The 12,998-nt window shown below is 39.2% G+C and overlaps 1 protein-coding gene and 1 long non-coding RNA gene across 6 annotated transcripts in view; one reads left to right on the top strand and one right to left on the bottom strand.

Annotated features, from left to right (window-relative positions):
• Positions 1–11,291, top strand: part of LOC120525092 — a 55,401-nt gene extending 44,110 nt beyond the window's left edge. For 3 of the 5 annotated variants that reach the window (XR_005632890.1, XR_005632887.1, XR_005632888.1), the window contains one exon: positions 9,630–11,291. This is a non-coding gene — a long non-coding RNA (uncharacterized LOC120525092). The remainder of the gene's footprint in view (positions 1–9,629) is intronic. The other 2 variants (XR_005632889.1, XR_005632891.1) reach the window with 2 other exon arrangements.
• The window catches only part of slc12a9 (solute carrier family 12 member 9), a 253,109-nt gene that overhangs the window by 202,852 nt on the left and 37,259 nt on the right, over positions 1–12,998 (bottom strand). The window lies entirely within an intron of this gene.

The following is a 12,998-nucleotide window of genomic DNA, read 5'->3' as shown; positions in this document are numbered from 1 at the left end:
CAATCTTGTCATGGAAGCTTTCAGAAATGTACATAAACATGAGTTACAGTAAGTTAAATGTTCAAATCTAAGAATAACATGGACTCACCTTGCAAAATAGCAATTATTTTATTTCGGAAAACTTTCCTTGTTTACTTGTTAAAGCTTCTATTCCAGTTAATGAAACTCAGCACATCTTGATAGTTTGTGAAAATGACCATTTGACTTTGTCTTATGGTGACTATACCATACTATAAAGAAATAAATTATAGCCATATTGTTATTCTGCAAAATATGTGTTAATACAAATAATCACTGCAGTAGAAGAAAAGATTGAAATGTGTTTTAATAAAAAATAATGAAAAACAAAAATGCCTGACAAAATCTTGGTAATACCTGTATTTATGAACTCTATTTTATATTGATGACAAAATCAAGATTTCATCTGACATTTCCTGATCAAAGATTTCAGAATCAGCATTCTGTTTTCATCTTTTTTTGCATTTATTTGCTACAGCATTTTTGGTATTTCCAAAAGCCTGTATATTAATTTGTAATTAGCACATAATATTCTATTTGTAAATGTTAAATCATTTTTAAGGATCCAGTTTTATTTATTTTATAGTGTCTCATGATACATGAAATATATGGTAAGTGTTATTCAGCCCATATTGATTAATTCTGACTTGCTAGCATATCACTGTTCTTCCTATAGCCAGATATACTACTACATCATTGATTTTTTTTTCTTTTATATTTGTCATTCGTCTGTCATAAGGGACATCACAGTGTAGCCTGGGGTTTCCCTTATCTATATAGACTGGCAAAGAGTAAATATTTATTGAGTTTTTTAGTTTAGACAGAGTTTGTGTTTCTTTATTTGTGTACATCCAGCTGACAAACCTCTAGTATTTACATTTTTTGGACTGTTATGTAATGGCAATATTTGGAAGTGTATTGCATTGGACTTCAAAACAGTTCCTTGCCCATTACTGCGAGTGTGATATATAGAAGCTGGAACCCAGAAAAACAGAAACAAAGGAAAAGTACAGTACAATAAAAAACACACAGGTAAGAATACATCCACAAATAAGAAATGATCAGACAAATGAGGAAATCCTACTTTGCACAACTGTAGTTAAAAACCAATAGTGATAATTATAATAGCTAAGAGCTATGAATATACACTCTTGCTTTCATATTCACCATGAAACACTTCTAAGATATGCAATCCAAAACTGCAGCAATTCTGGAGCATGCAATTGAGTAACTGTGCAGACAGCATTGGCTAGACAGGCTGGATTCCTTTTCCAGATAAACAGGAGAAATGTCAGCTAATAATAAAAAAACATAATTTATTATCACAGTTTACTTAAAATTTTAGTGGAATACTTTTAAATGCATGTTTCAGCCATGGTTGTTTCCCCGTCTCATGGATGTTTTGTTAATTTACTCTTTATACTGATTTAATTTCACTTAAGGTATTGTTTATTATTTATGGTCTTATGGTATGGATTTATTTATTTTAGGTTTTTGCCTTTTAAATAAAGCCTATTTAGCCTTTCCTTTTGTTCTTCCTTTATAATACATAATTCTTTAAATATAAAGAAGCTTTTCTTTTATTACTCTTATGGTTTTATAGTTTTGCCTCTCCTCTTTTTTGTTACATGTTTAAATTTTTTTGGAACTGTAACAGTCTTTTCCCCGTTTCTGGGTCTTTGTAGGCCGGAAGTCTGCCATTACAGTTTAGGATAGGCTGTCTAGAGTGAGGCCTATCTGGCAAACTCTAAAGACAGGTCAGGCCTTTTCAGTTTGTTTTATTTTTGGAGGCCTGTCCACATTTTTAAGCTTAACGTGTGGCAGGAATTAAAACACAAATATTTTGTCACTTTAGCATTTTTCACATTAATAGCATGCATTATTACATTTACATTCAGGGTTAAGCAGGCAAAAATAATAAAAAAAAACTGTTAGATTCAATTACAGGAAGCATTTGTAAATATATTTTTAAACTTAGCTTCCAAAATGAAATCCATAACTGTAAGAACATATAATTTTAATGCAAATGACCAGTCTCCCAGTTAACTCTCACTTTGTTTGACTGGAACTATTAAAATAATGCGGTATTAGCATGCTTTCTCTGACACTGGCTTGCATCTCTATGAGCCAGATGGCTCTTTGTGCCTGTTTATGTGTGTTCATTGTATTCTGTATGTGTGTTATTCAGATTTACAAGTTCTTTTAATCTTGTTTGCTTTAGGAGAAAACTCGCAGTATTTCTTTAGCTAAACAGCTGACAAATAGTATTATCTGTGTTTTTTGACTTATTTGGTGTTATACAGTAACTTGACTTGTTAGTTTTCAGCCTGATTTCAAAGTGGGGCTCAACTGCCAAGAAAGTATCAGTAGTGGGGAATGTGTAAATTGTAATTTATAGTTTAAAGGTCTTTGTGTTCAGCCACTATCTGTCAGTGCTCATCTGACTTATCTTAGTTTGTAAAGGTAGGTAAACTATTTGTGTTTGACTAAGCATTAAATGATAGCTCTGGAATTGTCATCACATGATTTATAAATCTGACTAAGAAGTCTCAATTGATGATGTAAGGCCTTCTGTTACCATAACAGTCAGACGGCAGCTAAGCAATACACAGTATGGCACACTACTACTAAAGCTATGTTTAGTTCACTAAAGTTTATGTTAATTTCATAATTACAAGCTGCCTAATGGAAACCGTCAATTCATCTTCCAAACTCACGTATTGAGAGCAGGGTTACAGGGCAGCTGTAGCCAAGCCCAGCAAGCAACAGGCACAAGGCAGGAACAATATCTAGACAGGGTACCAGTCCATTGCAGGGTAAACACAAACACACTAGGGCAAATATGGCATTGCTATTTCACCGAATCTAGATGTCTTTGGACAGTGGGAGGAAATCAGAGCTCCCAGAGAAAACAGGCAGATTAAACGCAGGGAGCACCTGGCACATTACCCTTGGTCTCCAGGCTGTGAGGTAGCAATGCTATGACTGCACCTCCTTTAGACTTTTAATGGGAACCAGTGACAAAAATATGCTGTACAGTTGTGTGTGCACATGTTTTTTAATTACAAAAAATGAGAAAATATTCAATAAATAAGATGACTGATAGTGCTTAATATGAACAAAATTCTAACTTTCATATATGAACAACATGCAACTGTACATAAAAACATGCATATACTGTAGATGGGTGGTGCAGTGGTTAGCACATCTGCCATATGGAGTCAGTATCCTTAGTTCAAACTTGGTACAGTATCTGGCTGCTGTTTGACTGTAGAAGGAAATAAGAGACATGGTCATATTGTGAAACAAGAAAAGACAGATCAGTAAAACTCAAGTAAGATGCAAAAACCCAGTCATTTTACAAAGCTCAGTGGTTATGATGGTTTTTTGCTGTTGACTAGATGAATACTGGCTCTCATCTTGGTTATCCATTCTGCTCTGTTGACTTCCAGCCTTCGGTCATGGCACTGTGTTGTGATGTGAAATTTTAATACAAGCTGATAAATATTTTGTATGTCTTTATTTGTAACTCAGACAAAGCAATGTAATATTATATAGATACAGTGGTGTGAAAAACTATTTGCCCCCTTCCTGATTTCTTATTCTTTTGCATGTTTGTCACACAAAATGTTTCTGATCATCAAACACATTTAACCATTAGTCAAATATAACACAAGTAAACACAAAATGCAGTTTTTAAATGATGGTTTTTATTATTTAGGGAGAAAAAAAATCCAAACCTACATGGCCCTGTGTGAAAAAGTAATTGCCCCCTGAACCTAATAACTGGTTGGGCCACCCTTAGCAGCAATAACTGCAATCAAGCGTTTGCGATAACTTGCAATGAGTCTTTACAGCTCTGGAGGAATTTTGGCCCACTCATCTTTGCAGAATTGTTGTAATTCAGCTTTATTTGAGGGATTTCTAGCATGAACCGCCTTTTTAAGGTCATGCCATAGCATCTCAATTGGATTCAGGTCAGGACTTTGACTAGGCCACTCCAAAGTCTTCATTTTGTTTTTCTTCAGCCACTCAGACGTGGATTTGCTGGTGTGTTTTGGGTCATTGTCCTGTTGCAGCACCCAAGATCGCTTCAGCTTGAGTTGACGAACAGATGGCCGGACATTCTCCTTCAGGATTTTTTGGTAGACAGTAGAATTCATGGTTTCATCTATCACAGCAAGCCTTCCAGGTCCTGAAGCAGCAAAACAACCCCAGACCATCACACTACCACCACCATATTTTATTGTTGGTATGTTGTTCTTTTTCTGAAATGCTGTGTTCCTTTCACGCCAGATGTAACGGGACATTTGCCTTCCAAAAAGTTCAACTTTTGTCTCATCAGTCCACAAGGTATTTTCCCAAAAGTCTTGGCAATCATTGAGATGTTTCTTAGCAAAATTGAGACGAGCCCTAATGTTCTTTTTGCTTAACAGTGGTTTGCGTCTTGGAAATCTGCCATGCAGGCCGTTTTTGCCCAGTCTCTTTCTTATGGTGGAGTCGTGAACACTGACCTTAATTGAGGCAAGTGAGGCCTGCAGTTCTTTAGACGTTGTCCTGGGGTCTTTATGACCTCTCGGATGAGTCGTCTCTGCGCTCTTGGGGTAATTTTGGTCGGCCGGCCACTCCTGGGAAGGTTCACCACTGTTCCATTTTTGCCATTTGTGGATAATGGCTCTCACTGTGGTTCGCTGGAGTCCCAAAGCTTTAGAAATGGCTTTATAACCTTTACCAGACTGATAGATCTCAATTACTTCTTTTCTCATTTGTTCCTGAATTTCTTTGGATCTTGGCATGATGTCTAGCTTTTGAGGTGCTTTTGGTCTACTTCTCTGTGTCAGGCAGCTCCTATTTAAGTGATTTCTTGATTAGAACAGGTGTGGCAGTAATCAGGCCTGGGGGTGGCTACAGAAATTGAACTCAGGTGTGATATGCCACAGTTAGGTTATTTTTTAACAAGGTGGCAATTACTTTTTCACACAGGGCCATGTAGGCTTGGATTTTTTTTCTCCCTAAATAATAAAACCATCATTTAAAAACTGCATTTTGTGTTTACTTGTATTATATTTGACTAATGGTTAAATGTGTTTGATGATCAGAAACATTTTGTGTGACAAACATGCAAAAGAATAAGAAATCAGGAAAGGGGGCAAATAGTTTTTCACACCACTGTAGATAGATAGATAGATAGATAGATAGATAGACCATTTAACAAAGTCCTTGATTAGGTTCCTATACACCTCCTCTTGCCCACTCCTGATGCAGCCTACAATAACAGTGTCATCAGCAAACTTTTGCATGTGGCAGGACTCCAAGTTGTATTGGAAGTCCAATGTATATAGGCCGAAAAGGACCAGAGAAAGTACAGTCCCCTGCGGCGCTCCTTTGTTGCTGACCACAATGTCAGAGCTGCGGCTCCCGAAACGCACATACTGAGGTCTGTCTGTAAGATAGTACACAATCCATGCCACCAGGTATGAATCTACTCCCATCTCTGTCAGCTTGTCCCTAAGGAGCAGAGGTTGGATAGTATTGAAGGTGCTAGAGAAGTCCAGAAACACAATTCTTACAGCATCACTGCCTATGTCCAAGTCGGAGAGGGACCCGTGTAGCATATAGTGTATAAATATATATTAGCAATATATATTAGTGTTACATTATAGATAATCAATGGTTTGATGGTTTGAGAACCCTTTCCCCCCTTTTAGGAATGAGTCTCTTTGTAATTTTACGACAGGGTTGGAAGAAGTGCCTCAAGTTTAGCTAATATTTCTCTGCAGGACTCCCAGTCAATGCCCACAGGATAGCCAGGCTGCCTAACTGCCAAGCTTAACATATGGTTTTGTGGGCTGGTGTGAAGGTATTCTGTTCCCCCCATTGGTCTGAAGTATGGCTGTTTGGAACTAGCTTGTATCAAAAGCCTTTAAGTACCTAGACGCCCTATTGGCTCTAGGGATTGGTCAGAAAACCTATAAATTTGCTTGCTTTACCTCACCCTCTCTCTCTTATAATACTGATGAAAGACCATCTCACACCATGAACTGAAAAGGACAACACAATGAAGAGGACAGCTTGGCAGCCATATTGAGACAGGCATGCAGCCTGTATTGAAAAATGCTGACCACAAATGATGCCTTAATTAGAGACATTTTAAGTAACTAACAACTCTGTGTGCTGCCTGAAACTACACAATACCATTTATCAAGTTATATGGTTGCCAATATTCAAATGTACTTTGCAAATTGTTATTATCTCTCGATTATAAAAAAAAAATCCTGGAAAGGAAAAGCAGGGTGACAAGACGTGATCTTCTTGGAAGTTCTCGGAAGACACTTAAAAGACCCACGAGACACAAACAATATCAAATAAGAGCACAGCCAGCAAAACACTCAGTCATGTAAAGGCACGTAGCACACACAGATCGTGTGCATTCAACACATATAATGCGTATAAGGACAATATGTTCTAAATGAAATGTCAACGACTAAGCAAAAGAAGAAAGAGCAGTGCAGTGAAAAGAGACCCAAAAGCATTGGAGAGAAAAAAAGGCAGATAAGAGATTATGAAAGCAGTGGAATTCGAAAGGCTCAAACAAATGATGGCCCGATACACATACAGAGAAAGGTAAAGAATATAAAAAAAGCAGTTAAATTCGAAAGTATTGTAGCGACCCAGCCAGGTTGAAGCCTTTTTTGTTTTAAGTGGCTGTTAGGTCCGATTGAGGGAGGGCGGAGTATAGCACAGAAGACTGATGGCAGGGTATTGATTGATGCAGTAAGGGGGGGAAGAGACCTTGGGGATGAGGGGTTGGAGATGGAACTAGAAAGTTGTTTTTGGGGTTACGAAGTCGGCAATTGTTCAAGTAAAACGTTTGTGACATTTTCTTACGTCAGTCGCAACAGTATCCAAAAAAAGATAGTAAAGATCGCATTAGCGCAAACAAAAAGGAAATTAATCATCAAGATCACATGTAACTGAAAAAATATCAGGACAAAGCGAGGTTAGAAATAAAAGGCAAAGAGCAGAAAACAAACTCTTTTTGCCTTCTCATCATTCAATGCACAAAACATAGATTTACACAATAATGGACCATACGCTATGAGAATCTGTGGTGCCACAACAGTTAAAGCAACGACAAGTTTAATTTCAAAGAAAACACAATTTGGTCGGGTGTATATTTATGATCATGGAGAAGCGATACAAATTTTAACAGGCAAAAAGAAAGGTAATGTATATATTCCGCAAATAACATTAGACACCAAAGGAGATCTTGATATGCCATTCGTATTAAAATGTTTACAGTTTCCTGTGAGAATAGCTTTTGCTATGACAATTAACAAATCTCAGGGACAAACATTAGAAAAAGTCAGATTATTTATTAGAGAAACAGAAACAATATTCACTCACGGGCAGTTATGCGTTGCGTTGTCACAATGTGTCTCCAAAAATGGAATCAAAATTCAATGAGATCTTGAAGAAAAGGTAATTCAAAATATTGTTTTTTAATGAAGCTTTAAAGTAAAAGTGCAAATAATGAAATTGAAACAATTCCAAAGAAAAAAAAGCTTGTACATCCAATTAACCAAACACAGGGATTGGCGAGTGAAGCAAGCAGGGGGCAGAGCCTCCTAGTTTATGAATTATTATCAATAATACATTGTTTAAATTGTAACTTAACTCCTGCTTGTCTTTTACTAAACCTAACTGCCTGAGGTTATACTTATAGAACGGAAGGTGGGGAGGTTATATGGTAAAATACCTTATAAATAGTGGTAAGTCTGCGAGATTTGAGACATTCTGACAAAGGCTACATATCAATAATACAAAAGGGGAAAGCAGAGTAAAATATTACTCTACATAGACAAAACACACTGTCAACCAATTGCTCTCTCAACCTTACTCTCAATTGCAGTGCTTAAAACATTAAACAAGAGACCCCATTTTGCCTCCCCTTCTACTTTTTGATCGCTGTGCTGCAAACTCCAAAAGAGAAATATTTCAAATGTAGAAATGCTCTACATTCTTCGCTCTTCATATAGGATAATGGTACTTATGTATATCCACTTAAAGAACCGCATTACATACAGTATACATTCACATATACTGTACATCTGTGGACTATATGCAACTGATTAAACACACAAAAAGAAATACTTAAGTGAATGGTGCAAACAAATGAAAATCATAAAAATATAAAATATAATCATATACAGCATACTGAATTTTCATATTATTCCTACTGATCTTGCATCTTAATACAATTTAAAAAATAAGAGTTCTGCAAAGTCCATCAACAAATGCCAATTCACTAGGAAAAGCAGAAAAAAACAGTAAATTATCTAAAATAGGAATGCTATATTCATAGACAATTGTTTATAGCATGTTCAAGAGTAAGCAGCTCCAGTGACTTAATAATATTATTATTACTTATTACAGTATTACTTATTATTTGCCTTCATCCAGGCGACTTACAACATTTAAGACAAAATTGCTACATTTCTCTTGTTTTTCAAATTGTACTACAGGCAGGCACAGTGACTTGTTCATGGTATATATATATATTGCATACAGAAAAGCTACAGAACCTAAAATATATATTAGGTTCATAGGTTCATTTACTCAGTATTGTCACATGTACACAGTATGATGAACACCATGATTTCACATACAAGAAAGTATTATGAATACAAAGTCTGAATACAAATAAAAGGAACACTGTTAAATAAATAAAAAACTTTGGGTTTGGTGTTTATTTTATTACTTTTAATTCTTCAAAGTGAACTTTCCCTCAGAACCTGTATATTGTTTGGTTTAAAAATGGAATAATTATTTCTATGTTTTAGGTACTACTGCTGTATATTTGATTGAAGATTTTATCTAAGGTGACTTAAAAATGTACTACACAGTACAGCTGTTTCCATGTATTTTTCACAAATTTCATGAAGGATATTTATACAGAACTATTATTCCAGTATACTAATGACTATTGTGGTGTATGGCCGGCCGTTCATCCCGGCCAATACCCCCAAGCCACCAGGTGGAGCCCTCCCTGCAATATGTAGGTGCCCCGAAGACCTGCAGGGCATCATGGACATTGGAGTCTTTATACACAGCCCTGCTGGATACCATGGGGGCCACTAGGAGACGCTGCAGGGAGGAACGATGGCTATTTGCCTTACGCCCCGGAAGTACATCCGAGTCACATGGACAAGGGAATGACGTGCTTCTGGGGTGAAGAAAAGCACTTTTCATCTGACCCGGAAGTGATAAGGAATCACATGGACTGGGGATTGGGAACACTTCCGGGTCAAGGAATATAAAAGGATTGTGGGAGCTCCCAGACGGCGAGCTGGCTGGAAGGGTGGAAACAGGAGTGGAGGATTGATTATTGATTTATTATTGTGTTTGTTGAATGAGTATAGTGGAGAGAAGGGTGCTTTGTGCACTGTTGATTAATAAAAATTCAACTATTTGGACTTTTATCTGGTGTCTGGTGTATTGGACAAGGGTTCAAGGGAGCGATAGCGCACCCTATCTGTCACAGTGGCGTAGTCGGCAGGATTCTCTCGCGTCTATTGCAGATGACCTGTACATACATTTTCTGTGGGCAGGGAACCCTGAGAAAACGACGTCCAGACACACAGCAACATCGGCAGAAAAACAGTTTTCCAGGTCCGTAATGGGGAAGAAAAAGGGCAAGCAGAGCATCAGCGGAGGTACCAAGCTCGTCACAGAGGACACTTGGGATGACCTGAAGAGCAGATGCACGAGATCGGAAAGGCCTTCGGAGAAGAACAACTACCAAGAGGTATGTGCCGGGGATTCTATGAATAACATCTTTAAAATAACACACTTTGTTCCATGCACATACCTCAAGGTAAATCCTCTGGAGGTCCTGCAGGATGCAAGAGAAAAACCTGACGAAGAAGCTCCATTCTCTGTCCAGCCGACGAGCCAGGAGGACTTCCGCATGTCGGCGGCCGGCGAGGGACACGTGACCGCGGCCAGTGCATTGTGGGAAGGAGAAGGTCCACGTCCTGCTGTTTGTGACATCACCATCGAAGAGACGGTCCTGGACTTTCCGAAGGGGAGGGGAGGGGTAGGCGAGCGAAGCACCGATCACCCTGAAAGAAGGTAAGGAGGGCCAGGAAATGACTGATCAGGCTGTCGAAAAATTAATAAAGATAGACCGCAGTTCGCCAAAGAAGGCAACCCGGTCCTCTGCCAAAGAGAACTCCAATTCCCAGCAGCCTCCGCGAGACCCATCAGAACACGTGCCGGCAGCGGACATGTTCATTGGCTCCCGGCCAGTAAGTAGGCAGAAGGAGGAAGTCAGCCTACCGCCGGTCGAATTAATTAACCCTTTAAATGTACGGGAACTCGAGGAATTGATCGAGCCCGTACAAGCTATTTTTCAGATGTTGGAGGCAATTAAGAAGATAATCGGAGATCTGGGAGTGACGGCTGAAGTGCCGACTAAAAAGGTAAACGAGTACCTGTGACGGATCAGTCGGGAGCCTCCAGTGTTAAACAATGCGGCGATACAGGTAAGCGAGACCCATATCGTACATAATAGGGGGACGCAGTGTGATCCGGGCCCGTGTTTTAAAAGTAGCGGGTGCCATATCACTGCGTGCCCTACAAGGGACTGTGAAACGATGACAGACCGGTCGGAGGAAGGATCGATCAAGCCGGGGCACCTGGAAAGTGCTGGCTCTCTGAGCAAGGCGGTCCTAAAGACGCCGCCACCGGTCATTTGTAAAACAAAAGGGGTTCAGACGGAAAAAAAGCGCTCTCTTTCTCTCATAGAGACCCAAACTGTTGACAAACCCCAAAGCAAAAAGGAGATCCCAAAAATGAAACGGGGGTCTCCTGACAAGAGAGTACAGTTAGAGGCGGTGGGGGTCTTCTCCTCAGCAAGAAAAGGGGCAGACCTAACTTTTCCCAATTGTTTTCAGTCCCGCAGGGGGAGAATAACAGGAGGACGGAGGCAGTGTTACGGATGCCGAAGGTTGAGCCACATTTGGCGGAACTGTCCTTGGAGAGAGGGGGACCAGCTGTCAGTTCGGACTAATATTCCCCCTAGATTCTCCAGGGAGCAAGAAACATGGATCAGCCAAGGCTCAACCGGAAACTCCTCTTGGAGAAAGACTTTCCTCTCAGGGCAGGCCGCTTCGAATTATAATCCGTCGCTGGGGGAGTAGTACTGTGGTGTATGGCCGGCCACTCATCCCGGCCAATACCCCCAAGCCACCAGGTGGAGCCCTCCCTGCAATATGGAGGTGCCCCGAAGACCAGCAGGGCATCATGGACATTGGAGTCTTTATACACAGCCCTGCTGGATACCATGGGGGCCACTAGGAGACGCTGCAGGGAGGAATGATGGTTATTTGCCTTAGGCCCCGAGTCACATGGACAAGGGGAATGATGTGCTTCCGGGGTGAAGAAAAGGACTTTTGATCTGACCCGGAAGTGATAAGGAATCACATGGACTGGGGATTGGGAACACTTCCGGGTCAGAGAATATAAAAGGATTGTGGGAGCTCGGCGGCGTGCTGAGCTGGGTGGTAGGAGGACAACACGTCTGGGAGTAGAATATTGTTTATTGTGATTATTATTGTGTATTGGATAAGTATAGTGGAGGAGAGGGTGCTTTGTGCACTGTGCTGTGAAAATAAAGTCAACTTTTGGACTTTTATCTGGTGTCTGGCGTATTGGACAGGGGTTCAAAAGAGCAATAGCGCCCCCTATCTGTCACACTATCCATTTTCAAATGCTATTTCTCCAGACCAGGCACACAGGAAAGCTGGAGCGTGTCAAAATAAGCAGTTTATTATCTCATCTGATTGTCTTTGGACTGTGAAAGGGAAAATGAAGCACCTGTAGGAAACCCATGCAGACAGCACACAAAATCCACACATGGAGCACCTTTGGCATGAACCCTGGTCTCTTTATTGTGAAACAGTAGTGCTACCACTGTGCCATCAGTGATTAAAATCGACATAATAAATTGAATATAAGTAGATCTAAAAGCCATATATAAATTCTTAATGGACATAAATAGAATAATTAAAGTTAGAAATAACACAGAAGCCTGAAATAAGTGGAAATTTATTTCCTAAATTTTTAAATGTTTGACTTTTTATAAAATATTTTTAGTGGCAAAGGTTATACAGAAAGATGTACTAAAAGGGTTAATATTTAGATTACTCCAGGATTTAACGGCAGGGTAAGCTAAGGACACAAGGCAATGAACTCTGAAAGGACATAGTTCCATAATTTCCAGGAACAGAATATCAGTTGTCTTTCAAAAGAAAAGAACATCGCTTTTACAAATGGAAAAGGCTTACTGTGTTTTTTTAAACATTGACTTACACAGGAATATTTAAAGCAGACATTATTTTTCACTGTGGCTTCTCAACTTTGTGAACTTTGATTTGATCCCCCTTCTAGTGATTTTTTGTGTGGAATTCAAATGTTCTCTTGTTTGTGTGGGGTTTTTTCTCTTTACCTATATTCCAAAAACATGGTTGTAAAGATAAATTTACCTGGTATGATTTAGCACTGTTGCAACAGAAAAATGGGGTGTAAAAAACAGATGCATGGGTTATGCTTTTTGAATAAAAAGCTATCCATGTTGTCCTGTAAAGTATCAGTCTATAAGATTAGCATCTGAAATCTGTTGTGGCCGCAGCCACTTATGACATCCAGTCTGTTAAAGGTAAATACAGGGATTAGGATCATCCCTATACTCAATTACACTATTTACTTATTCAGCCATCAAAATCTTTTCAAGGCAAGTTATTACATTGACATTTGTTATAATGAGTTTCCCAAAATTGCAGATCACACATATATTCTTTACCACTAAATTTCCAAAAACAGCAAATTTGGTGATGACAGGACTGAGACATAAATAAGAATATATAACCCAATCATATTAACCTATACTGTTCAGTCATGGGGATAACTTTCCAGGC

Source organism: Polypterus senegalus, chromosome 3 (genome assembly GCF_016835505.1).
Source record: "Polypterus senegalus isolate Bchr_013 chromosome 3, ASM1683550v1, whole genome shotgun sequence".
Lineage (NCBI taxonomy): Eukaryota > Metazoa > Chordata > Cladistia > Polypteriformes > Polypteridae > Polypterus > Polypterus senegalus.
Note: the sequence above shows the minus strand (reverse complement) of the source record. Positions and strands in the feature narration are given on the sequence as shown.